This window comes from Lagenorhynchus albirostris, chromosome 1, assembly GCF_949774975.1.
Source record: "Lagenorhynchus albirostris chromosome 1, mLagAlb1.1, whole genome shotgun sequence".
Taxonomy (NCBI): Eukaryota; Metazoa; Chordata; class Mammalia; order Artiodactyla; family Delphinidae; genus Lagenorhynchus; species Lagenorhynchus albirostris.
In genome coordinates this window covers 25,112,554-25,137,370 of record NC_083095.1, presented here as the reverse complement: position 1 = coordinate 25,137,370, position 24,817 = coordinate 25,112,554, and the positions used below count along the sequence as shown (strand labels likewise).

The following is a 24,817-nucleotide window of genomic DNA, read 5'->3' as shown; positions in this document are numbered from 1 at the left end:
TGGAGACTTAGAGTGATCAGGTAGAGCGCCCAAGGGGACTGTTAGTAAGTGATTCCAGTGCACTGCTCTATCAGTGAGCTGTCCTAATCATTCAGTGCTATGACTTTCCCAGAACGTCTGTGGGCCACTGCTTGATTACCTCCAGTGATAGGAAGCTTATTCTCTTACCTGCTGCCTAAGGTGGTCCGTTCTATTATCACTCATCTCTAATTGTTGAACATGCTTCCTCCTAAGGGCTAGGCCTGCCTCCTCAAACTTTCCTGATCTTCATCCACCCCATGGAGCAAAAGAGAAAGGGGCTGAGGGCCCTTCCATACACAGCCCTGGTCACACTCCTTTGGACTCATGCCAGTGACCTGCAGGATGTGTGGAACCCAGATCGCCACAGTGGTGTGGATCCTTGCTGACCTGTTCTGCTCATCTTGATTCTGGGGATGGGGAGGGATTGGAGCAGCCGTCTGCAGGGTGCCGACTGGCCGATCAGGCCCAGCCTTACAAATTATGTGCTGTAATTTCATGGTACCCCAGAGAATGCTAATAAAAAAAAAACTTATTTTCTTCCTTCACCTATTATTATATTTGAAATTCTCCTCTTAGAGAGAGAACCCTTTGGATCTAGAACCTTTCTGAGCAAAATAATCTTAAAGTCAAGCCTAGATCAGCTGATGCCTTTCCTGAGATTACTTTATTACCTTTGGTGCCTCCCAATTTCCCCAAATCAAATCTTTAGCAGGACTTTCAAGGTCTACCCCATCCACTTTCAAGTTGCCATGGTCTCTGTCTGCCTGGAATCTCTTTACCCCATTCTCTCCCTGTCAAGTGATTCCTTGTGTTTCTAGGCCATTCGTCCATCTGTCTACCAAATGCGGGGCACCGTGCAAAGGTGCTGTGTGTCCTGGCCAAATCCCAGCTCTCCTGTGAAATCTTCTCTGACCCTCTGCACACCTTTGCTCCTTCTGCTTGTGCCTCTTGTAGTTTGGTTAGTTGTGTCTAGTTGGTTTCACAGTAAGTTGTAAAGTCTGGGGATGAAGACCATGATGGTCCTTTTAATCCTATCTGCAGTTCCAGAGTAGGATGTGGTATATCGTGGGCACCAGTGTTTGTTTAATGAACCAATGGCTGGTAAGTGACAGTTTCCTTAGTCTACTGCGGACTAGGTGGAGAGTAGGGGCAGAGATTCATAAAGACCATGTTCCATGTTCTCTGGTCTGCGTGGAGCTGGCCCTGGCTGTCGGTGCCTTTCTGTAGAGCTGGTATCTTGTGCCCGGCATCCAGCCAAAGGGGAACCACTCCTCAGTGATAGCCTGGCCTGGGCTGGCCTCATTAACTGACTCTGGGGGGCCTGGGTCACGCAGGAGGTGAGCATAGAAACCTCTGTGGATTCCCTTCCTACTAAGGAGGAACATCTCCAACGGGACAGGGGTAAGATTGAGTGAAGATTTAGGGCTGGTGTCAGGAGCAGACCACAGGCTGGGAAGAGCGGGGTTAGGATGCAGGGGCCGCAGGCAGAGGGGACGGGATTGGCCTGGCACAGCCGTGTGCGCCCTTGCTTCTTGCCAAGACCGTTGGCCCCCTGCTTCCTACAGCATGAGGTGCACCCCCAAATTAAAACTAAATCACTAAAACTAAATATAAAACGAAATAAATAATAACAGTGTGAAGTGCATCATTGCTAGCATGTGGCAGCTCAGTGGGGGGCGGAGGCAAGGGAGGGAAGGCAGCAGATTAACCCTTGGAGGCCGACTTGTCTCTGGAGAGCTGGAGGGGGAGGCAAGAGCAGGGCAGTGGCTTCCTCCGAGCCAGGGTGGAGCGCGATGGGAAGCTGAGGGTGTCAGCAGTCATGGTGTGCCCGCCCAGCTGGCATGTCTGGGGTTAGAGGATGCTGCCTGCATCTTCAGGGTCTCTTCTCTAAGCCCCCCGGCCAAGTCCTCCTGAGCGTGGTGGCCTGTGGCTTCTGACCCACAGCTTGACTCGAGTCCTCTGAGAAAAGGAGGCTAATGTCAAGGTCATGGCTCAGAGGGGGCGTCCCTTACAGCTGGGAAGCTCAGAGACCTCTGGTTTCTTACCCGGCACTACAGGTGCACAGTCAAAGTCTTCCCTCACCCCTTTTGTTCCCGGTGACACACTTTCTCAGCATGTGGGTGGAGGGAGGGGAAAGGAGACAGGTGGGAAGCAGGGTAGGTGGGTGTGGGGCTGTGAGGGCGGGGAAAGTCACTCACTCTGCACTTCCCTCCTCCTCCAGTGAAGTGTCCTGTGACACTTCTCGGGGAGCAGCCCTCCCCCCAGGAAGATGTTTCAGCCAGCCCCACTGATCCTGGGCTCCACGCCTGCCCTGGGGCCCTCCGTTCCGTCCCTGGTTCCAGGAGTGTGGTGAAAGGAAGCCAAGTCTGCCATGCATCACCGTCTTCTTTCTAGGTGTGAGTCCTTGTGTGGGCTCTGAGGTTACCTTGAGCTCAGAGACTACATAGCTGCCCCTAGGTCTCAGACTGAAGAGTGAGGAGAGGTGGCCAGAGGAGCCCGAGGCCCGTGCGTCCCAGCTTGCACTGACTGGTTCCCTCTATGCTCTTAGGGGCCCCTCCCATCAGCAGAGGCCTTGGGGGGCGGGTCACTAATATCCTCAGACCGATCCCTGTCCCAGGCAGATAGGGCTGGCCCTGAGGGGTGTCCCCAGCATGGGGGATGAGGGTTAGGAGGCGGCTCTTCTGGATCCCATGATTTGCACTTGGTTCTGGATCAGTCCAAATCCCTGGACAGCAGCCAGCACTGTCAGTGCAGAGGTGAGGGCAAGTGAAGGGGTACCATCCTGGCATAGGGCTTGGCCTGGGTAGGGAGTCTGGGGGACTGGGTAGCTAAGGGAGTGGCATGTGAGGGATGGGACAAGACGTCAGATCTCCTGATCTTCTGGCCAGTGCTTTGTCTCTTATTAACAGAGCTTCTGTTTGGCAGAAATCCTCTGTAAATCACTTTTCTGTGTGTCCGTGTATCTGTGCCTTGGAAGTTTCTACTATTATTACCACAAAGAAACTTACTTTTTTCTTTTTCTTTTGAATGTTAGGCTTAAGTCCTGAAGGACAGGTCCTGGGAATCAGTCAGAAGTCAGAACTCTAGGATGTGGGGTCATTTCTGCTGCTTCCAAAGTGACTTGGATCTGGAGTGGGTTGGAGATGGTCTCAACCTTGGTCTCCTGACTGCCCTTAGGGCTGTGGGTCCAGGTGCAGTGCTGATCTCGACCAGCAGATGGCGCCTGAGCTCGAGAGTCAGGGAGGGGTGTTGAAGACACTGTCCTTCCTTCCAGAGGGGAGCCCCAGCAGCTGGCTGAGATTCAGATGATTTGTACTCCTGGGCATGGTCCATGCTGTGGAGGGAGCCTGAGCTGACACCTCTGACCCTGAATGGGGCAGACACAAGCCTCAGGTACGAGACTGTTGACCATCCTGGTCCCAAGGAGCTCTCGGCTGTGTGTTGGAGGACCTGGCAGGGTTCTTCACACTGACCACCAGCCTATCCTTACGGCTTCCTCGTTTGGAGTAGGAGTCCTCTAAGGGCCCCTGCAGGCTCTAAGAGCAAGCAGTTCTATGGTTCAACACGTTTTCCTTCATTTTTCCATTTCTTCTTTCTCTTTGTTGTCTAAGCAGCTTGAATTTAGTGAGAGGGGCACAGAGCTGGAAGCTGTGGCTGCAGCCAAAATGGGTAAGACCTCATTCTGGCCCCTGTAGTCTGGGGTCATCAAGAGGTACACTCATCACTGTAATACCTGGCCATGTAAGTGCCTGCGAGAGAGAGAGACGGAGAGAGAGAGAGAGAGAGAGAGAGAGAGATGGAGAGAGAGAGAGAGAGGCAGAGAGGCAGAGAGAGAGATGGAGAGAGGGAGAGAGAGAGAGGCAGAGAGAGAGGCAGAGAGAGAGAGAGATGGAGAGAGAGAGAGAGATGGAGAGAGAGAGAGGCAGAGAGAGAGAGAGGGGGAGAGAGAGAGGCAGAGAGAGAGAGAGGGAGAGAGAGAGAGGCAGAGAGAGAGATGGAGAGAGAGGAGATAGATAGATAGATATTATATTTGGGTGGATAGAAGCTTTCTGAAGCAGGTGGCATCTGACCCAGGATCTCAAAGATGGGTGGGGCTGGAGGAGGTGGAGGTTGGAGGAGGGGATTACTGATTAATGAGATGTGCCAAAGATGCAAGCAGTGGAAAGCATAAAGTACAGAGAGTGCAGGGTGAATAGTCTTGTTGACTAGTATATGGGGTTCAAGCTGGTGGCCAGTGGAGCCGAGGTTGCAAAGTTGGGGCTGAGGTTACATTGAGAGGGGCCTTTGAATGTTCCTTTCATAATGGGAGCCTGGAGGAGAGGGGCCTGAGCAAAGAAGGACAGAGTGGAGCCGAATTTTCTTAGTAACATGGGAGATGAGGTCATCTTTTACAGGTGGGGAAGGTGGAGGCGGGAGGTTTGAGGTGGGCGGAGAGCTTGGGGGTAGGAGTTACAGTGGGACTTTGGAAGAGATGATGGAACCCTCAGCTGCAATGGGACAGTTATCTTTGGTCATAAACACACACACATATCTCTCCCCACCTCCCCAGCACACACAGACAAGTCCAATCTCCTTACAATATATTTCAGTGAATGATCCAGTTTTGTTTATTGTCCCAGAACATAGTCGTATCAGATAACGTTCTTTTGAACCCTTAAATTCTATGAAAAACCAAAGGAAATGAAGTTAGGGGCTGGAGCAGAGCACAGAAATACCTTTGTTAGGGGCAATGCTTGTGCTGGTATTGGGGTGCTGGGGTTTGGCTTCTGTGCTCTGAAGGATGTTTTATCTGTCTTTTACCCCTGGGCTCCCACAGGGTGGGGATCTAGATTTCACCTTGTTTTGTAACTCCCCATAGCTCCCAGGGACAAGGGCTCAGTGTTCTGATGGGCCATCTGACCAGAGTGGCTGTGAGAATGCAGAAGAGAATCACTGTGATTCAGATGGGAAAATGCACCCGTCATTGTTTCACACAAACCTACAGGTACGGGTGGAGGGCGATGTTTCAGTTGTAAGCAAAAGTTCAGAAAAAGAGATAAAGAAGCTCTGCTCCCAGGAACGTCATTCATCTCTCAAGCTTGGTGGTGGTGGCAGAGAGAAGGCACTGTTGACGTGAGGACCAGCGGAGGCAAAAGCAGAAGGCGGGCAGGTGAGGCAGGAACTCCTGGCCTGTGCAGGGGGTTCCTGGTGTGCGACCACTGGGTGGGGGCCGTGCAGAGACCGGAACAGGGGCTTGGGTGGAGGCCTCAGGGCTGGGGGAGGGGACCGTAGGCTTGGAGAGTGAACGGCCGGCTCTGGGCTGAGCCATATCATTTCTGCATGCCTGCACACAGGACTTCTGCTGACACGCAGAGAACTTCGTGAGAACTAGGAAAAGGTGCCTGAGCTGCGCATCCCTTCCCCCAGGCGGTGACCGCTCTACCAGGGCTGGATTTTTATTCTTCTATTAGTCAGGATTGGCCAGAGAAACAGAGCCAGTAGGGTACATGTGTGTTCTTTTATCTGATAAATAAATAGTGATTGATTGATTGATTTTAAGGAACTGGCTTATGCAGTTATGGAGGCTGGCAAGTCAGAAGCCTTCAGGGTGGGCCATTGGGCTGGAGACCCAAGAAGAGCTGATGTGCATCTGCTGGCAGAATTTTCTCTTGCTTGGGGAGGTCAGTCTTGTTCGATTCAGGCCTTCAACTGATTGGATGAGGCCCACCAGTATTAAGGAGGGCAGTCTGCTTTACTCAGAGTCTACTAATTTAAATATGTATCTCATCCCCAAACACCCTTACAGAAACATCAGAATAATGTTTGACCAGATTTCTGGGCGCTGTGGCCCGGCCACATTAACACGTAAAATTAACCCTCATCGTTCCCCACGCGGCCCTTCGCTTGGCTTGCACATTTGTACCCTGGGTCCTGCTTTCACACGGCCCTTGAGCTTCTTTTTGAGCCTTTGAGGTGGGCAGGAGCCAGACTGCCTGTTGGTTTACTGTCTTTGTGACCTTGGACATGTTATGTATCTTCTCTGTCCCTCAGTTTCCTCATCAGTAAAATGGGGATAATGACAGCACTTGCCTCACAGGCTTGCTGCAGGGATGAAATGAATGAATGAATGTGGAGCACTTAGAGCATGCCTGGCACAGAGCAGATGACCAGCAAAGGTTAGCTGTTGTTTCTGCATTGCGCTGGATGCTTCATATGTGCGAGGAACCAAGGTTCTGGGAGACTTTAAATGGTGGAGTTGGGTCTTCAGCCAGGTTTTCTGATACAAGGTATGGTCCCAGATACTATTTTGCTAGAAGAATCGGCCTTTCTCTTCCCCTTCCTGATTGGTACCCAGCATTCCATCTAGTGGCCAGCCCCTTCCCTCCCACTGTTGGAAACCTCGCACAGGCTGCCTTGGAGCCTGTCTCCTGGGCTTCTTGAGCACCACCCTCCCAACAGACCCCCACGTTGGGGGCTGCTGGCAGCTCAGCGGGCAGCTTCCTGAGGCCCGTCAGCAGCACCTCCCATGTATTGTTGGTCTGATTCCGTGGAGGAGGTGGAGCCACGGGTGCCCAGGGCCATGAGTCGGCGGCTGTGCTGTGTCCAGGACCCACCGTGCCTTCCTCACTTGCAGGAAGGCAGCTGGACTCAACTTCCCTTGTCCTGGAGGAGGTGGGTATGGGATGTGCGCAGGGCTGAACATGCCCTGGGTTGGACTAGGGCTAGAGAAGAGCTTAGGACAGAGGTAAGAGGAGCCCCTCCTGCCCCCGGGGCTGATTCCACCTGGGGGCCCGCAGCTGGCAGAACACTTTCCTCCCTGATGACACAAGCCTCCGTGCTGTCGTGTTCCTTGCTGCCTTCTTTCCAATGCCGACCCAACTTCTCCCTGCCCGTCTCGTATTTGTTCACACATATTTATGGAGCACTCCTCTGTGCCAGGTACCACGCCAGCCCCCGGGGGTCCGTGCCCTCTGGGGCTCCTGCCCTGTTCTCGCACACACTGGCAGGGGCCGGGCCAAGGTCGGCTCACCCTTTACCACGCCTGGGCTGCTCTGCTGGCCTGCAGCTGAGGCCCACCCTGAGGGCTTCAGCTGTCTGTAGAATTGCTTCTTTCCGTCTTCTTCTGGCGTCTGGTTTCTTTGTCTCCCCAGACAGCACCCCTCCTCCCCAAGGCTACCGTGTGAGCGTTCTGGGAACGGAACAGAAGGAGCTGGAATGCGGGGTGGGGAGGGAGAAGGGGAGGGGACGGGGGGAGCTGACGACCCTCCCTCCCGACCTGGGCTCATCCAGCCTTCCCAGCAGCTCTCAATAAAAAATACATTTATATTAAAAACATAATGAAGAATAGAAAAACATTTTGCCCCCAATAATGCTGAACATCAAAAGGAGATTTTTATCAATTATGAGAGAGATTTTGGCCATAAAATGGTAATTTAACGAGTGGGAGATGGATGGCGGGAAGCATTCCTGTCAGCCGGGACAGATGGCGTGCCATTAGTCACTGGGTGAGAGACTGAGGCATCCACACTGGCCCTTCCTCCCCAGGCCTCCTGGCCCGGCTCCACCTCAGGCCCACACCCCTCTGCAGGCTTCCTCCTCTGGGGTGGGCGGGCGCCCATGCCGGTCTCTGGGGCGCCTACCGTCCGATTCTTCTGTAGCTCCTGGGTGAACCTTACCCAGCCTGGGCCACGTCCCTCTCACGCCTGTGGAATGGAGGCCCCCGGAGAGCAACTCAAGTGCTGCCCCCCACCCCCTGCTTTCTTTCTAGCCCCATTGGCCTCTCCACTCTTCACACAGCTGCACCCTGGCTGCACAGGGTTTTCCCATCAACCTGCATTTGTACCTCAGGCCTGTCCTCTCATGGCCCTCCTTTATTTCTCAGGCTCTTTATCATCCTTTGATAAAGGATGATGAACAACACCGTGCGCGCGCACACACACACACACACACACACACACACACACACACGTGTGAATGCCGGCCAGGTATCAGGCATTGCTTTAAAGCTTTCACATGGATCAACTCACTTCTCACTAGAACCCTCTGAGATGGATACCATTATTCCTTATTTTACAGGTAGGAAACTGAGGTACAGTGTCTGGTGAAGTGGGCCCCCTGGGCCTCCTCATGTACTCCCAGTCAGGATTAATGGCTCCTTTGCGCTTCCCCCGTTGCAGTTCTTTGTTGTGTTAGGATTGGTTGCTTTTCCATCTTGAGTCCCCTGCGAGGCCTCGTGTGGGCTCTGCGCAGAGTAGGTGTTAGTAATGTGGTTGGGTTGACTTGTAGAACTACTTCAGATGCCCCTGTCCCCTTGAACTGGGCGGTCCTCTCACTTCAGCCTGGTCGTCTGGTCATCTCAGAGCTCGGTTTATGTTCTCAGGATGGCAGGTCTCTTCCCACTCATCTAGGGGTTTCCTCAGAGCTCTGTCCAGTGCTTGGCACACAAAAGATGCTTAATAATGGATTATAACACGCTGAGACACTCCATCCAGCGTAGGACATCGTGGTGTGGGGTTGTAGGGCCTGGGGTCCTTGGGGTAGCCAGCTCTGCACCTGACTCGGTACTGGCCCCCTTGTTCCCTGGGACGTTCCCCTATGAGCCTGTGGAGGGCTGGGCGAGGGTGCGTCTGGGGCTATCTAAACTACGGGCTGAGAGCCTTCCCTGGCGGTCCAGTGATTAAGACTTCGCCTTCCAATGCAGGGGGTGCAGGTTCCATCGCTGGTCAGAGAGCTAAGATCCCACGTGCCTGTGGGCCAAAAAACCAAAACATATAACAGAAGCAATATTGTAACAAGCTCAATAAAGACTTTAAAAATGGTCCACATCAAAACCGCTCTGGACCTTCGAGGGAGCTAGACCTCACATTTCCTTTATCGGTCAGGCGCAGAGAGGTATATATCCTGAGTGAGTCTCAGCTGGGCTCAGAGAGGAGCGGGACTGGTGTTTTCACCGTGGGCAGCAACACAGTGGAAGCCCCCATGTGCCTATCGCTAGGAGCCATGATGTAATGCTGGGGCAGCTACACGCTGGAATGCTGCTTGTTGAGAGTGAGGCACATCCCTGTCACATGTCCAAGACACACAGCCACAGGGAAGGAACCTGGTCCCCCAGCACGAAGTGGAGCTGGCTGAGAGGGAGGGCGCAGGGCCACACCCTCCAGTGGAGCTCCTCCCCCGCAGGCCTCCTCCTGCTGCCGCTGCTACTCACAGGGCAGAAGATCATGGCTTGAGCAATGGTGATGGCCCCGTAGATATTACACAAGGCCTGGAACTTCTCATCTCCGCTATTGCACAGGACGTAATACTGCTTGATGGTGTCCAGTGTCTCCTCCTCGCGCTTCAGTTTGATGATGTTTGGGTCTGGGACCACTTTCTGGGCACATTTCCAGACAGAGTCTTCGAAGGTGGCAGAGAAAAGCAGCATCTGGCAGTTCCTGGGAAGCACCCTGCAAGGGAAGGCCCAGGTGTTCAACATGACTCCGACCCAGTGTTTCACTGGAAGGAACAGAAGCACAGCCTCCCCAGGCTTGGATGACCTGCGTCCCCAGGAAGGTGGCAAAGCAGGGAGGAGCACTGCAGGGAGGAGGGAGGAGCAGACGTGGGGCAGGGACGGGTGGTGGTAGAGTCCCTAAGTCTCCTTCCTCAACCCAGGTTGGGGGTATGGTCAGTGCGACATGGAGATGGCCCACCAAACAGATGCCTCTGAAAGCTGCAGAGTAGAGAACCTGGCAGGGCAAGAAGAGGAGGGTGAAGTAGAAGGAGATGATGCTGCGGATCAGGAGGCCGAGAAGTTCCTCCTGGCTCAGGAGCTCCTACCTCTGGGTGCGGATGCTCTGATCTTGGTGGCCCTGAGTAGCTATCATCACGTCAGCCTCATCCAGAACAAACACCTTGATCTTCTTGGGGTCAATGAACTTGAGCTTGGAGCACCAGTCCAGAACGGTCCCGGGGTGCCAATGACAATGTGCTCACTGATCTTCTGACCTCTTTCCACTGTGGAGACAAGATGTGTTCTGTGGGTACTTCCTTGGCTAAACCTGCTTTCAAAACGAAAGCCTCCTTGCCCATCCTTCCAGGGCTAGAACAAGTTAATTCCAGATTTCCAACCACAGGGGTGTTACCCAAAAGTTTTGTGTTCTTCTACTATAAAATGGGCATGACACCTATCTCACTGCACTGTAGTCAGGATTAAATCCTACACAGTCAACCCTCCATGAGTGTTAGTTTCCCTTTTTCTACTTCCTCCTGTAATTCCCCATCACCCAATTCTTTCTCTTTAGCATAACACTTATTCTTTTCATACCATCCCTTCACTCATGGTTCATTGATTTCCTTATAAATTGGTAGTTTTGAGTCCTAGCATCCTGGCCCAGTGATTTTTTGTTTTGTTAGATATTCTAATTGTGTGGACAGTTTTCCTAAGTACAAATTCTCTTTGATTGAAAAAAACACATTACTCTCAAACTATAGCTGGTGGGAGTTGAAACTGATATAACCATCTATCAAAATTACTAATGCATGTAGCCTTTGACCAGTGCTTCCACTATTACGAATCCATCCTGTATGTACATGAATATGTGTGAAATAACATATATGCAAGGGTATGCATTCATTAAAACATAACTAAGCGAAATATGACGCACCGAATGGATGACACCAACAAAAGTATAAAACTGTTTAGGAACGGATGTGGAACAATCTCCAAAATACATTATTAAATGTGAAAAAGAGGTTGCAGAGCAATTTGTATACCAATAGGGGCAAAAAAGAATACATGTAATATATGTAAAAAAATATGGTCCACATCAAAAAAAGTCTTAAAAAAATAAAATAAAAAAACAAACTACGGGCTGAGGCTCAGTCAGGGTCTGGCTTCTAGAAGGAGCAAAAGGATCATTTCTGAGGCAGCATGGCATGAAGTTTAATAGAATAGGCTCTGAATTCAGAGGGCCTTGCACACATCCCAAATGCTGCCCTATTCTAATTGTATCATTAGTTCTTTCTGAGCCCCAGTTCCCTCATCTGTAAACGAGAGTGGTAATAAAACCTTTGTATTAATAGGGCTGTGATGAGGATTGAAAGATTAACCCATGTAAAACGCAGTGCGCAGCGCGCGGTGAATCCCAGTGGCTGTTAGCTGTGGTTGTCATGTATGAGGTTGGGAGGAAGAACTGAAGCAATAAGACGGGACCCTCAGATTATATCCAGCACCTCACCTGGTACTTGGATCTTCCTGGGGTTTGACAAACACTGGATCTTCTCGTTCAGCCCTCATCTTCCAGCGGCAGCTGCTTTAGACACAGGTTATCCAAGAGCGTCGCTAACTCATGCGTTGTAAGGGTTTAGAAATCATCTTGTTTAACCCCAGTTTTTCACAGGTGAGCAAACTGAGGCTCAGAGAGGAGAAGTAACTTGCCCAGGGTGGTACAGCTGCTTAGTGGTAGAAGCAGGCCTAGAACCTGGGTCTCATGACTCCTGATCCAGGGCTAGTGCTCTTGGACTGTTCTGTTCAGGGCTGGAAGCTTAGTGCCAGAAGGAGAGGCCCCGCACAGGAAACGAGGCCGGTCTTGCTCTCAGCGAAACCCAGAGGGCCTCAGGTAGCTTCCACCTACTTGGGACCTTGTAGTTTCCTGTGGACTTTCAGGAAGCTGTATCTTCCTAAGTTCATCCCTCAAAGGGATGGATTCTCTTCTTCGTATCCTTCTATCAGCCCTTGTCTGTGCTTTGGGGAGATTATACCCTTGCGCTTACCAGTTCACCTTTGGCCCACAGGCCATGTCTGGGGTGCTCCCCTTCTCTGGGATCTGTCCTGCAGGGTGGTGCCCAAACCCTCTGCTTAGCTGCAGTGTCTGGGCTGTTCCGTGGAGAAAGAAAGGGCCTCAGCTCATGGTGGTCCCACTCACTGACTCAGGAAGTTTGGGGCGACCACTTGCTGCTTTGCTCACTCAGAAAATACAGGTTTGTTGAGCAGCTGATAGGTTCTTACCTCTGTGCCGGTGCTGTGGTGGATACAGAAAATGTCAAAGCCACGTCGCTCCCTCCCGCCTGCGCCCACCCCCGGCCGCCAAAGCCAGGCAGACAAAACAATACACAGAGGGAGTAATTAGAGAACAATCAAGGCCTCACCTGTGGGGCTGATGAAGGAAAAGTTTGGGGCAAGTTCAGAAGGGGATTCTTGGAGGAGGTGGGCCTTGAGCTGGGCCTTAGAGGATGAGTAAGATTTAAGGAGGGAAAGTACGACAGCACATGAGGCCGGGCAGTGTGGTGGCGAGGGCTGACCACAGCTTGTTTTGTGCCAAGAGCAGACCAGTGGGGTTGGAATGACAGGGAACTTTGTTGGGGTATATTAGTTTGCTAGGGCTGTTGTAACAAAGTACCACAAATTGGATGACATACAAGAGAACTCTATTGTCTTGTAGTTCTGATGACTGGAAGTCCAAGGTCCAGGTGTCGGCAGGGGTGGTTCACCTGAGGGCTGTTGGGGAGAATCTGTTCCCTGCCTCTCCCCTCGCTTCTGGGGTTTGGAAGCCAATCTTTGGTGTTCCTTGGCTTGTAGAAACATCACCCTGATCTCTGCCTTCGCTCTCACCTGGCGTTCTCCCTGTGTGTGTGTGCACGTGTGTGTGTGTGCGCGCGTGTGTGTGTGTGTCTGTCTCTGTGTCTGAATTGCCCCTTTTCATAAACGAGGTCATGTTGGATTAGGGGTCCCACCCTATGCCAGCATGACCTCATCTTAACTAATTACACCTGCAAGGACACTGTTTCCAAATAAGTTCATGTTCTAACCCCCCAACTGGGGCTTAGGACTTTAACACCTGCGTATTCAGAGGACACAAACCAACCCATAACAGGTGGGTGCGTTGGGTCTTTTGTGGTTGTGAGGATCAGAACCCCAACTTGATCGAGCTGAAGCAAAAAGGCAGATGTTTTGTCTAATGTAACCACATCTTAGGAAGGCTTGGGGTGGAGTTGAGCCTTTGGGGAGCTCTTCCCGGACTCTTCTCTCTGTCTCTCCACTTCTTCCTGCAGGTCAGCTTCATTCATGTTCCCTCCATGACCACCTGGCACTGGAAGCTCTCAGCCTCACCTCTTTCCATCTGTGGCCCCAGGAGGAATGCCCCCCACCACTCTAGTTTCATTTTATAAAATAAAGTGTCCCCCTTCTTCCCCCCAATTCATGTCTATCTGGAACCTGAGACTGAAATAAGGTTTTTGCAGATGTAATTAGGCAACTTAAGATGAGTTTACACTGGATTAGCGTGGTCCCCAGTGACTGGTGTCCTTATTAGAACACCACGTGACAATGGAAGCAGAGATCTGAGTGATGTAACTATAAACCGAGGAACTCTGAAGATTGCTGGCAGACAGCAGAAACTAAGAAGATGCAAGGGAGCATTCTCCCTTAGAACCTTCAGAGGGAACGCAGGCCTGCCAACACCTTGACTGCCGACGAGCTGAGCTTTTAGAACTGTGAGACAATATTTCCGTTGTTTTAAGCCCCCCCCAGTTAGTGGTAATTTGGTGTGGTAGCCCTAATTAGCAAATACAGTTGTCTGTTCCATACGGACCAATCACTGTGGTCGGAGGAGGTGGGGTCTGTAAGATAATTACCCCCCTCATTTAAACCCCAAGGTTTAGAATTGGGGTCGGGTGGGAAGCAGCAAGGCAGAAGAAGGCATAAAGATGCGTAAGGTCAGCAGAACCGGAGATGTTCATGTCAGCAGATGATAACGTTGGTTTCTTTTTATTTGGTACTTGCTGTGTAGTACACATTGGCAGGATGTTTTACAGATATTGCTTCTAACCCTTAACAATAATTCTGCAGGTGTGATAGACTTTGCCGTTCCAATTTTCCATATGAGGAAGCAGAGACCCTGAGAGGTTAAGTAACAGCCACAGTCACGTAGCTAAAGGAAGCAGAGCCAGGCTTTGAACTCTGTTGCCTAAGGCCTTGCCCCTCCTGCATTCCAGCTGCCAGCCCTGAGGAGGGACTGGTTCTCGGAGGGCGTTAGAGTGGACGTAAGTGTTGGACCTTCATGTGTAGGCTTTAGGGGGTGGCCACAGGCCCCAGGAAGTAATGTTAAGTCAAATCAGCTAGTAGCGTGTGTGTGTGCGTGCGTGCGTACGTGTGTGCAGGCTCCCGTGACTGATGGAAAAAGACATTTCAGGCAGAGTTAGCCAACATTGCAGGATGGATGGAGGGGCCCAAGGCAGGAGCTGTGGGAAGGGGCTCTTTCCATCATCCGCATATGGCAGAGGTGAACTCTCCCTACAGAGCCTTTTTTTAGCTGTCTCCTGGGACTTGGGCAGGGCCAGTTTCTTTTCTCGCCATCCCCCTGGAGCTCCGAGCAAGTGTCCCGAGCTGGGCAGTGAGTCAGGAGGCTACAAGCCAGAGGATGAATGCCATGGTCACTGCTCTTGAAGGAGCTGGCCGGACAGCTGACCCCATGCCCTCTGGGACCGCTGGAGGGACTGCAGGGTCCTCATCTTCTCCTTGAATGAAATTGTGGCCTTTCCTCCCCTTCCCAGGGAGAAGGGGTGGGTCTCCACTTGCAACCCTCAGGGCTGGGGTTGGTGGTGTGGGCCGGCTGGATGTGTTCGCAGTGGTTTCTGTCTCCATGTGAGCCAAGCAGGTGTCTTTACTGGTGATGGCTGGTGGAGAAGCGATGATCTGGAGGAGTCCCAGGTTCTGCCCCATCCTACAGTGAACATAATTGCCAACCTTGGCCCAGTGCTCATGGCGTGAGAGGTGCTCATCCTAGTTGGGGGTTCCCAGAATATGACTCCAAGAAAAGGGTTCCAGTGCAAGTGGTTTTGTGGGAAGCTCAGGGTCTTCCAGTAGGAAGTGGGAACGTGGTCCAGGGAAGAGAAGTCAGCCGGTGGCTGTGTGCTCTTAAACCAGCTGCGCCAGTGGGTGAATGAAGGTTAATGCTGTGGGGAGACAGGGAAACGGTGCTAAACAGTCACCTTAGAATCATCCCACTCAACAGCCAAAGGAGAAGGTGGGGTGTTTATACACCAGCTTTCTAACTTCCTGAGTGATGGCTGCTCCAGAGGGCTGTTAATTCCTGCGGCTTTGGAGGAGGAGTCCTCAGGCACAGATGCAAATACAGAGAATTGCAAATCAGGCCAGAGAAGGAGGAAAGATCTGAGGGAATGGGGGGACACTGGCAAACTTTGCAGGCATCATCTCCTGTAATCCTCACAGCTGCCCTATGAGGGGAAGTACTATTATTATTCCCACTTTACAGAGGAGCAAACCAAGACCAGAGAGGTTGAGTCACATGCTTGAGGTCACACAGAGAGTACCAGGCAGAGTCAGGAGCAGAAGCCAGGGCTGACTGCAGAATCCAAGCTCCTAACCACTGCGTTCCCTTGTTCTCTGTAAGGACCCCTGTGCTTTTCACAAGGTTTCATACTTCTGGCCTTTGATGGATTCTCCCAGCATTCCTGAGTGGGAGGCGGGACAGGCAGATGGGGAACCTGGCAGGTCAAGGAACTGAATGTTTATTAAGTGTTTTCTCCTTCCCCAGCATGTGTTTTCAAACACAAGGTCTCACTTAGTCCTCACAATAGCTCAGCGAGGTAGGTATCCCTTTCCCCAGTTTTTCCAGATGTAGAAACTGAGATTCAGAGACGCTAAGTAACTTACTCAGTATCACACAGCAGGACAGTGGCTCAACTGGGAACTGAACCTTAGTGTTGTCTGACTCCAGAGACGCATACCCTTCATGGAGGCGAGGGGCTGGTTCAAGGCTGTGCTGATGGGCCTGTGGGACCCAGTCTGCCTCTGAGGGCCACGCTCTTGCCTCTGACATCACCCCAGTCTTCCCCCTTGCCTTCAGCCCTGGGCTGGCCCTGGGCCTATGTTGCCTCGAGAGCCAATCAGATGGTAGCTGAGGAGGTGCTCTAAGGAGCCTGCTGGGAGGTCATCAGGCTCTCCTCTCCATCTCACCTCTGGACAAGGTGCTCCCCCTATGTGTGTGCAGGCAGGGGCTGGTGATGGGGGAGTGGGCTGCTCCCCCATGGACTTCTCCAGCTAGGAGCCCCCCTCTCCTCCCACTGCCCCCGTTCGCTGTCTACCTGATGCTGCTCCTTGGCAGCAGAGGGAGGCAAGCCCTCCACGTCCGCCTGATTTATGTTCATCGTTGAAACAATAATGTTTAATCTGGAAAGGGCTAATCAATTTTTTATGCTGATTATGAATAGGCCAGCTGTGCCTGCTTCTTTATTCATGGAGCTTTAGGAACAAGCCCATGTCCCGGGCCAGGCTCCCCTGGTGAGTTCTGCTGTAGGGGCCCAGCTTCAAGGAGTGGTGCCTTGGCTGCCTGGCCTGTGCCACTGTGGAGGTGACTCCGTGTGTGTGTGTGTGTGTGTGTGTGTGTGTGTGTGAGACCAGAGAGGGTAAGCTGACTCCAGGTGGAGAACTGGATGTAGTGTGCATGGGTGCATGTCTGCCTGTGTAGAGGGTGGGATGGGCTGGGGAACAATTAGGGGAGCATTGGATGGAAGGTCAGTGTCACAGGGTCATAGAAGTGGGAGGGCGATCAAAGATCAAGTACCCTGACACCTCCTTTTACAAGTGAAGAATTAAGACCCAGAAAAGGTGAAGCAACTTCCCTAAGGTCACGCTGCTGGTTGGTGGCAGAGGTGGGGTTAGACCCCCCTACTCGGAGGACAGAACACTTTCCACAGCAGTACAAGCAGGGCAGAGTCAGAGAAAGGTACTGTGTGGGCTGCTCTCCTTGAGTTATTGACATCATACAACTCTGACATCTCGGAGGAGCTTGTATTTTAGGTACAGAATGAGCTGTAGATGTAACTTAATGAGAGGTTAAGACAGGCTGAGAGAAAGTTCTCTGAAGTTTGGGCTACAGTTTTCAGGTGTTCTTGGAATCAGGGAATAGGGTCTTAGGGAGGGGTGAGTTAGGACGCTCTCTGAAAGAGGAGAAACCTGAGTGGGACTTCAGTGCTGTAAAAGGAGAACGAGCAGAGAGGCCTGGAGAGGGCCTTTGGGCAGGTGGAGAGGCATGAGCTGACGGGCAGAGGCAGGGCTGAGGGTCTCAGGGAGGCGTCTGAATCTGAGCCAGACCAGGGAGCCTGTACCTCTGGGCCTCGGTGGTGTGGCTGCCCCACAGGCTGGGGTCCCGTGTGTGGACCCTCCACCTCCCTTCCAGGACGTCACCAATCTTTTGCTGATTCGTTTATTGGCTCAGCAGATGTTTACTGAGCTCTGCTGTGCGGGAGCCGGGGGTTACGTGCATGAACAAGCTGCCGTCATGGTGCTCGTGATCCAGTTGTGGGGACGGCAGATGCTAAACAAGCGACCAGGAAAGTGAAAATCTAAAGACACTTGTGATAAATGCCATGAGAGAAGAGGAGTGCTCTGAGTGTGGGGCTGGGTGGCCTTTCTGAGGACGTGAGGATTAAGCTGAGGCCAGAGGGTAATTAGGGGAAGGGGAGGCAGCACAGAGAACAGAGAATGCAGAGGCCTCAGGGTGGGGAAGACAGTGGACCTGCCTGGGGGCAGATAAGGGGTGGTAGTGGCTGGACAGAGAGACACCCTGGAAGGTGAGGCTGGAGAGGTGCTGGGCCCGTTCGGGACAGCCGAGGTTGGCACTGACCGGCTCCCTGCAGAGGACGGCACAGTCCAGCCTGCAGGCTTGCAGGGGATCAGGGTGGAACTGGGCGTCCAGTTACGAGGCTCCTGTGGTTGTCCAGGCAAGAGGTGATGGTGACTTGGATGAGGCATGGACAGACGTGCTTTGGAGGCTGAATCAACAGGACTCAAGGATGAATCACGTGGGGGGGGGGCCAGGGAGAGGGAGGTGCCACAGTGGACTCCTGGGGTTCTGACCACAGCACTGGAGGGGACGGTGAGGAGAGTGTGTTAGCAGGTCAGCCTGCAAGCAGTTTGGGGAAGGGTCTTTCTACAGGGCTGGGGTTTGCACAGTGGCTCCCTCTCTCCTTAGTGGTCAGAGAAGGCCAGAGAGTCCACATGAGTTTGAGTAATTTGGGGTTCAGCATTGAGAGGCTGGGATCCAGCATTGGGTTCCTGGTTTCCAGATATTAAAAACGTACCCTGATCTGACGTGAGCTCTAGGGCCGTGTGTGTGTGTGTGTGAGTGTGTGTGTGAGTGTGTGTGTGTGTGTGTGTGTGTGTGTGTGTAATGGATTTTGTAGAAGGAGAAGCTGTTACTTCAACAGCTGGAACAGCTTCTTCAAATTAACTGTGTCATCAGCATTGTGATGAGGGGTCTCTCATGGGCCCCCACTGCTCCTCCCATCTTTGGTGTGTGAGCCGATGACAGGTAGTTGTGCGTGAGGACTGAAGCTCCTTGGGAAGAGGGGAAGATGCTGTTTCAGCCAAGCAGGTTTTAGGGTTTGGCCTGGGGGCTGGGAAGGAATGACATGTAGGAGGCAGCTGGGGGAGCAGAGGACGCCTTGCCCTGGGAAGCGGGTGAGGACAGGACTGTGCCACCTGGCACAGCAGAACTGGAAGCAGTTATGTGCCCTTCCTGTTTCCACATCTCAGAGTTTGCACTTGACCTGTGTTCCCCCCACTGCCAGTGCAACCTCTTGTCACATTCCCCAGCTTTCTAGCCCTTTCTCTGTCCTGGGAATTGCAGCAAAACAATAAAACCGACTTGTACTGAGAGTGTAACACTAATGCTCTATTTCAGGGCCTGTTTTAGGTTCCTATTGCTCCTGTAACGAATTACCACCAATTTAGTGGCTTAAAACAATACACGTTCATTATCTTGTTGTCCTGTGGGTCAGAAGCCCTGAAATTCAGGTGCTGGCTGCTGCGTTCCTTCTGGAGGCTCTGTGGAAGAATCTCTTTGCCTTTGCCAGCTTCTAGAGGCTGCCGGCATTCCTTTGCTTGTGGCCCCTTCCTCCATCTTCAAAGCCATCAGCATAGCTTCTTAAAATTTTTCTCTCTCTCTTGTCCTTTCACCTCTGTTTCTGTTGTCATATCTCTGCTCTGACGCTGACCCTCCTGCGTCCCTTTTATAAGGACCCTTGTGGTTCCATTGGGCCTACATGGGAATTCAGGATACTCTCCACATCTCAAGAGTCTTACCTTCATCACACCTTTGGGGATTGGGATATGGACATCTTTAGGGGGCCATTTTTCTGCCTACCACAGGGCCAGATGGTAAATATCTTAGGTTTTGCAGGCCACACACTCTCTGTTGCAACTACTTAATTCTGCCGTTGCAGGATGAGAGTGGCCATAGACAATAAGTAAGGAATGGGCATGCTGTGTCCCAATAAAACTTTATTCATGGTCATGGAAATTGAATTGCACGTAATTTTCACATGTCACAAAATATTATTATTTTGATTTTTCTCTCTTAAAAATGTAAAAAAGTATTCTTTGCTTGTGGGCTACAGAAAAGCAGGCGGTGGCCTGGATTGGCCCATGGGCTATAGTTTCCTGGCCCCCTGCTCTAGATGCATAATATCCTTTAACCTTTAGAACTCCCCTACCAATGGGCGTTATTATCACTCCCATTTGCAGAACGTTAGTGCAGCTAAGCAGTTTGCCCAAGGCCACTTGGATATATGTTGGCAGATAGGGTTAGCCAGGCATGTGCGTGGTTTCCCCCAAATGTGAGCTTTATCTTCCCCGTAGATCCAGCAAGTCTGGGTTTACCTCCCTCTAAAATTCCTGGGCACTGCTTCTGTCACATGCAAAGTAAATCTGGGAAACTTCTTATTGGATGGAACACGCTCAGGTGTTATAGAAAGACCACAAGGGCTTTGGTACGTGAACCCTCTTGTTTGGGGCTCCGAGGCATAGGAACACAGCTTGGGCTCATTTGCTGTGTGTTATTTCGCCACCTCCCAAAGGCTAAGGAAGTCTGTCCTGACAGCAAATGGTGCCGCTATAAGCAAAGAATGCTTAGGCTTTAGTTGTTTTGTTTTTTTTTTTGCGCTACGCGGGCCTCTCACTGTTGTGGCCACTCCCGTTGCGGAGCACAGGCTCCGGACGCACAGGCCCAGCGTCCATGGCTCACGGGCCCAGCTGCTCCGCGGCATGCGGGATCCTCCCGGACCGGGGCACGAACCCACGTCCCCCGCATCGGCAGGTGGACTCTCAACCACTGCGCCACCCTTTAGTTTTTCCCTTCCTATATTTTTGGGTGTAGGAACAGCTGAAGGTTATTGGGAGAAGGCCTTTGGGGTTTCGTGAGGGTGAGCCCATCTGGTTTTAGAAGTATGAGTGCGAGTCACTATGGCCAGGCTTTCTCCGCCGTGGGCATGAGCTGTGGATGAGGACCCTCCTCAACCAGGGGGAGACCCGGGGAGCCCAAGTGGGCCTGGATTCCAGGTTGGGAGTTGGTGGTCATCTTCTCTCTGGCTCTCTGCTGTCTCCGTAACTTATTCCCCTTATTCATGGTTCACACAGGCTGTCCCCTCTGCCTGGAAGGCTCCTCTTTCCTTTCTTCAGCTAGTTAACTAGTGAACTGGCTCCTCATCCTTCGGAGCTCAGTTCTTTGTCTCCTCCTCCAAGAAGTTCTCCCAGCCTGGGTTTAATCCTCTGGACACAGGCTCTTATGGTACCAGCTACCTCTCTCTTCATGCACGTATCAGAGCTGGCCGTTTATCTTTCTTTGTGATCTCGTGATTAATTCCTGTCTCCCTATTGGACTTCACGTTCCTGTAGTAACTCTGGAGGCTGGTGGCCGTACCCAATTTGGACTCACTCCCCATTGAGTCCCCACTGACCAGCACAGGGCCCTGCACATAGTAGTCACTCAATAAGCATTTGTTGGATGAATAAACGAATGACCTTTAGGGAATATATTCTACTCTGTACAATGGGGGTGATTGTATCTCCTCTACCTTAACCTTAAGAGAGGGTTGAGAATTACATAAGAGCAAGATATTATGCAAATACAAGGAATTACCCATGGTTGAGCATTCAGTGCCTGCAGAGCAAAGATATCCTGACATCCCTTATTCCAACCAAGCTCAAGTTCAAGGAAGAGTCCTCACATGGGCAGGCATGCGGTGGAGGGTGTAGAGCTCAACCTGCCCGATTCTTGGGTCTGAGCTCCTGGCACCACCCGTCTCTGGACCCTGGGATGGGGTGTGAGCACTTGACTCACGGGCGCTCTGCAGCTCCACGGACAGCTCATCACCTCTGTACTCTGATCACCCAGGGGATGCCTGCCCTGGTGGGGCCCTGGCTGTGGGAGTCCTCAACTTCATACAGCACTGCCTAGGATCTCTGGTATCTTTACCCCAGAGATCTCTGTCACAGGCAGAGACATAGACCTGTCACCCTGTGCAGCTGGACAAGTTATTAAGATGGGAAATGTTGAAAGATTAGATTTATGACAGCCAATGGTGGGTTATGAACAATAATTTATCAAATGTCAGTGCCTGCAGCCTACAATTTACAGAAGGTTTGCTTAAACTGAGAAGATCTGATTGGACTGTGCCCTCCCCCACCTCTAATGAATGACAGATCTAATGGATGGCTTTCCGGGCTGGCCGGCCACACTGGGTGTTTATCTGCTTTTTATTAATCATTATTATCACAACATTTCCATAGAGTCCCTCTACCCACAGCTCTCGAAGCGCCCAGCCACCTTGAGGGAACTGTAGCCACTTCCGGGAGGTGTTTTAGCTATCCTGGATAAGCTGGAAGGCCTGGAGTCCCCTCACCGGAAAGAGGATGGGAAATCAAACCTCACGTCCATTCATTCACTAGGAAATACATACTGGGCACCAGTTGTGTGCCAGGTGCCTTGGATGCAATGCTGAGGAAAACAGAAGTCTATCATCTAGAAGGAAAGAGGGAGATGAAGCAAATATAAATTGAGGCAAAAGTGCAGTTGTGTAATTGCTCTTGAGGAAGGCAATGAACTCTGAGAATGTACACAGGGAGGCTTCCCTGAGGAGGTGACAGTTGAGCTGTGATTTGAAGCATGGGTAGGAATTCCCTCGATGAAGAATTTCTATTCATTCCTTCTAGGCAGAGGGGATGGCACGTGCAAAGGCCCTGGGCAGTGAGGGAGTATGCTGGTGGTCAAAAGAGGCCATCTCTTCAGGGCAGATGGATCTTGGGGAGGGCAGAGGGAGGAGAAGGGGCAGGACATGTAGGCAGGGTCAGACCCTGTGGGTCGTGCTAAAGATTTTGGCCCTGGGAAGTTGGTGAAGTAGTTGAAGCAAGAAGTGACGTGATCAGTTTATGTTTGGAAAACTCACCTTAGCTGTATGGGGAAGAGGGCTTGGCACAGAAAGTGAGTGGGCAGACCAGTTAGGAGTCTTTGGGTGAAAGAGGGTGCTGGCTTTTACTCACTGACAGAACAGACCTGAGAGCCTCCTTGTCCAGTGCTCTTTTCATTAGACCACTGTGTCCTCTTCATGGAGGCATCAGATGGGGCACCCACTACTCCTGCTACAATTATTGGGGGTCTTCTGTAGGCTCTATTCTAGACCCTTTATGTATGTTGTTTCATACAACTCTATGAGGTAGGTACCCAAATTCCCATTTTACAGATGAGGAAGCTGAGGTACAGAGGGATTATGTCACTGCCAAAGCTGATGCACCTTGGAGCCAGAACTTGAGTAGGGGCAGTTTGACCCAGAGCTTGCATTGGAATCGCTATGCCTTGCTGCCTCTCAGATCCGACTGTCCTGACCAGCAGGTGGGCATTCCCAGGGAGCACGCCCATGGCCATCCTAGGGTGGGCTGCTCCTGGCTTCTTGCTTCTCCTTCTGTCAGCTACTTGTTACCATCCCGCAGGAGGAAAGAAGCTTGGTCTGACCTGTGACGCCCTCGGCAGAGCCAGGTAGATGATTATCCTGTACCTGGAGGCTCTTCGGCAAATTGGTAAGAGTTTAGCATCGTGCCAGCCTCCTTGCAAGAACTTAGACAGGAATGCTGTTTTGTAATTTCTGGGGAGGACCCTTGTTGAGAAGGGCCTCAGGTTCTGCTGTTGGCCTAGCTTGGCAGTAGCAATAGCTAATGGCTCTGCAGAACCAACACTTCGATCTTTTAGAACCCCAGAAATAACACAGATTCCATGGAAAACAGGTTCTAGGTGTCCTTGAGCTATTATTGTCATTACGATTTTTATTATAATAAATTGTTCTGAGTGGGAAGCTGGAGATGGGGCTGCACCCACCTTGAGGCAGGGCAGCTATTGAGTGGGGAGACGGAGAGACACCTGGATGCCTTGTCCCCTCCCCTGACCCCCCAGGGTCTACATGGCGATATTGGGGGTCTCCTCTTCTTACCTTGCCTGAAGGTCCTTTCAGGGTTGGGTTAAGCAGTACTGGGCAGGGGGCACTCTCTCCAGCAGCTACTGCTAAAATGCAGGTGTGTTTTTCAGAGGCTGTTGCCTTTTTCTAGTAGGACATTCGGCTGCACCAAGGTCTCCTCATGGCTAGGGACTGCCTGTTTTGTTGGCCCATGTTCCTAGCATGGTGTTTGTCATTTGATGGGCCTGCAGTAAGTATTCATTGGCTTAGGCTAAGAAATGGCAGGTTGGTTTCATTTCATATGTTAACTTTTGTCGGTTGGTAGTGGCTGCATGGAACCCTGGGTTGAGAGAGATTTTGAGGCATCATCTGGGCCCAGCAGGAACGAAGGCTGTGATTGATTAGTGATGTCTGGCAGGGTGTGCTTGGGGTACATTAATCAGCTATTGCTGCATAACAAATTACCCCAAAATTTAGTGCCTTAAAACAACAGACATTTGATATCTTACAGTTTCTGCGGGTCAGGAATTTGGGAGTGGCTTTACTGGATAGCTTTGGCTCAGTCTCTTCGTGAGGTTCCAGTCAAGATGGTAGCTGGGGTAGAGTCATCTGAAGGCCTGAGTGGGGAGGGAGGAGCTGCTTCCAAGATGGCCCACTGTCGGCAGGAGGCCTGGGTTCCTTACCACGTGGACCTCTCCACAGGTTGCTTGAGTGTCCTCGTGACATGGCAGCTTGCTTCCTCCTGAGCAAGCATTCCAAGAGAGAAAGCAAGGAGGACATCTTGGTGACAGTCTTGGGAATTGGACACCGTCACTTCCTCCATGTGCTGTTTGCTAGGAGTGGGTCATTAAGTCCAGCCCCTACTTGAGGGGCAGGAATTGCAGCAAAATGGGGTATCAGCTGATAGGGTGACTGTGAGATGTTGGGGTTCCTGGTGCTGAGAGGAGGGATGGATTTTCTGCCCAAGGCAGACATCAGACATCAGTGTTTTGGCAGAGTCCTAGCAAGCTAGAGCTCTATTGTCTGCCTCAGGCTGGGGTGGGTATGGTTCACTCCAGCCACTTCATTAGCACGGGGACTTGTCCTTCCCCCCATCAGGCAGCAGTGGATGGCTGCTGGCACCCAGCCAGGTGTGGGCTGGGCCATCTCAAGACCTTGAGAGCCAGATGTTGTTTGCTGCTGATGCCATGGTAACCTGCTTAGGTGCCCTGGGCAGTCGTCCTGGCTCCTAAGTGGGAACTGCCTGGCCTTGGCATCAAGGCCTGGATTTGCTTCTGTCTACATCCGGAGCTGGCCAGTTCAGGGTGTGCTGGATTTCTTAGCATTATCTTTTGGTGATGTCGTTTCTGAATCCAGAATATGTCTGATGTGAATGAGTATGGGGACAACAGGATAGAGTATTTGAAATTGGACCATCTTGGAAAATCTGGGACATCCCCCATCTTGTGACTGATGGGCCAGTCCCCATGAGGCTGGGGCTGCCTGGGCTGCAGGCTCTGGTGGGGCTGGCTAAGAGACCCAAGTGAAACTCCCCCCAGGGGTCATGTTGAGGCTTCTCTAGAAGGTCCTGACTTCCGGCCTCCTTGTTTTGGGC

General features: G+C 51.8%; 1 protein-coding gene and 1 pseudogene across 4 annotated transcripts in view; one reads left to right on the top strand and one right to left on the bottom strand.

Annotated features, from left to right (window-relative positions):
• The window catches only part of ADCK1 (aarF domain containing kinase 1), a 110,811-nt gene that overhangs the window by 42,765 nt on the left and 43,229 nt on the right, over window positions 1-24,817 (top strand). The gene's annotated exons all lie outside the window — the stretch shown is intronic.
• On the bottom strand, window positions 9,065-10,318 carry LOC132518324 (ATP-dependent RNA helicase DDX19A-like; annotated as a pseudogene).